We start from the raw sequence: 2,307 nt of genomic DNA, 5'->3' as shown, positions 1-2,307 counted from the left end.
TCGTCTCATTGTGTGTTATCGTCGCGTTTGTGAAATGTCCCGTACATCCTTTGTCAGCGTCACGGGGAGGGATCCTTAGTCATTTTTGGATCCCCCTCCCTATGGCCTTCTTCCCTTATTTTCTCTTCCTTTTTATGTCTTAATTTCCCCTTTCTCTGTGTAATGGATGCCCATTATATAAGGGCCCCCAATGGACTCTACCCCTTGTTGACCCAGCTAAGGGGGCCCATTAACCTCTTCCCTCGTTATACGGGAAGAGGGGGGCGCCCTAGCTGTCTCAGACCAGGTTTATTCAGAAGAAAGGAATTTTTGTTAGACGTGGTCTCACCCTTCAGAGGAAGTAACAAGGGGTAGAGAGGAAGGAGAGGAGAGAGACCCCCACGATCAATCGATGGCCAAGGTTCACCAAGCCGCGGTTCTCATTGCGTCTGAGGACAAAGAGGAAGATTTAGGAATTCGATTGGTGCATCGAATTCCCTCCTCGGCCATCCTCCACCTCCTTTGGGTAGCAACTCACGCCCAGAATCTGGTAATTCGTCTAGAACAACCGTGCGGCTTCCGAAGAGAGAATTCTCGCCATCTTTGCAACAGAAAAGGGCGCGAATGCTCTTCCTGCTAAGATCACCTCTTCTACAAGCCAAGCGCCCTCTGTTGGGCCGATCGGACGCCGGTCGCCGTATTCTGTTGATAGCACGATCCCAGCATTCATGGTGGCCGGATGCCGTTGATAGCGCGATTCCTACATGGGATAGCGCTGCCGCGATCGGGATAAAGGAGGTCTCGGCGACCCTTTTTTCCATCGGGACCCAAAGTCGTGCTAGATTGTCAAGGCAGCTGTTGTCCGTTCGACCGCCAGGGCTCTCGACTGGTGCGGACGCCGAACGCTGTTGATAGCGCGGCCCTTGCGTGGGTCAATGGTGCTGTGATTGGGACAAACGGGGGAAGGCCTCGGCTACCCCTTCTTCCCATCGGAACCCCAAGGTCGTGTTGGATCGTCGAGGGATCCATCTACTGCTCAACCGTCAAGGCAGATGATTGCTTGGCTTGCTGTTGCCGATTGCCTCCTACAGCCAGGCCGGCGCTGCCGCTCGCATTCTGTTGTGGGTTCCCACCTGCGCCGACTATCCTCCGGTTGTGGTGGTTGAGACCCACCGTTTGCTGGAGTAGCTTCGCCACTGCACCCTTATCCTCCTCTCCTCCGATCTCTGCCCCTTCAACTGACCATGCATCGACGCTAGTTGAGCCGTCGTTGCTCTCCGGCGCCTCTCTGCCACACCCACTCCGAACATCACCGACCGTCAACGAATCCTGCACTCGGGCCCGCTGACGAGGTACGCCATCCTCTCCGTTGCTCGTTTAAAATATCTTTTGCAGTTGACTTTCGTCTTGACTCCACCGCGCTCGGGCTAGGTAGGTGAGAGAGGCTTTGAGAGAACTACAAATCACTTGAGTGTCTTATTGGTACGGACGAGACTGTCCATTACATGCGAGCCCTACTGATAGAATCCGTTCAGCTGTAGACGCCTTCGTTTCTCCGACGAGGCTCGAGAGACCACCATCGCCGTCACTCGGCGACCCCGTCCAAGCTTGGAGCTCGGCGCCTCCCTCGAGACGGAGCCTGCACGTACGACACGTAGGGCATCCATTTTGCATATCGTAGTTACATCGACCCGTTAGGGTTACCCATCGGACGACAACACCATCGACGTTCGATACCATCATCACGTATTGGCACTGAGCCATCATACTTGGTGTCGACCGGACGACGTCCTAGACGACATCCAACATCAATGTTATCAGATCCCCAACTTAAATCATTGCTAGTCCCTTCGGAATGGCTTTGAAGATACCTTAGGTTGTTACTCACATTGTGATCCTAGAAACTTGGATATGAAGTGTTTATGACATCAAGTACACTTCTAAGTAAGAATATTTACATGCATTGCTAGAACACAAATTATAAATTCCCTCATGGTTTTGGAAAGTATTGGTGGTTATGAGGAGGGAAGCTTACGTTTCGAAAAGTATGATAATATAATCACGGTGGTGTTCTCTCTTTCTTTTCAATCTAGGGCACTCTCTCACTTGTGATAGATATGGTGACCTCTGGGGTTCCCTACTAACCTTCCTCTCACTTGAATTTAAAAGTTGAACATTTTTTTCCTTTTTTTTTTAGCACAAAATATCAACTGTGTATGAACAAATAATGGCTAATGGAATTCCTATCTAAATAAAGGAAAAGAAAGAAGGGAATGGTAGATGACTCAAAAGAATGGGTAAGGGTAGGTAAGGGATGTCTGGTGGATA

General features: G+C 50.6%; 1 long non-coding RNA gene across 1 annotated transcript; it reads left to right on the top strand.

The window, feature by feature from the left end:
- The first annotated feature begins 273 nt into the window (after window positions 1–273).
- Window positions 274–2,067, top strand: LOC144713202 (uncharacterized). The gene is made up of 2 exons (XR_013583978.1): window positions 274–1,331; window positions 1,515–2,067. It is a non-coding gene; the product is annotated as an uncharacterized LOC144713202 (long non-coding RNA).
- The last annotated feature ends 240 nt before the right edge of the window (window positions 2,068–2,307 follow it).

The sequence above is a fragment of the Wolffia australiana genome, chromosome 15 (assembly GCF_029677425.1).
Source record: "Wolffia australiana isolate 7733 chromosome 15, ASM2967742v1".
Lineage (NCBI taxonomy): Eukaryota > Viridiplantae > Streptophyta > Magnoliopsida > Alismatales > Araceae > Wolffia > Wolffia australiana.
Note: the sequence above shows the minus strand (reverse complement) of the source record. Positions and strands in the feature narration are given on the sequence as shown.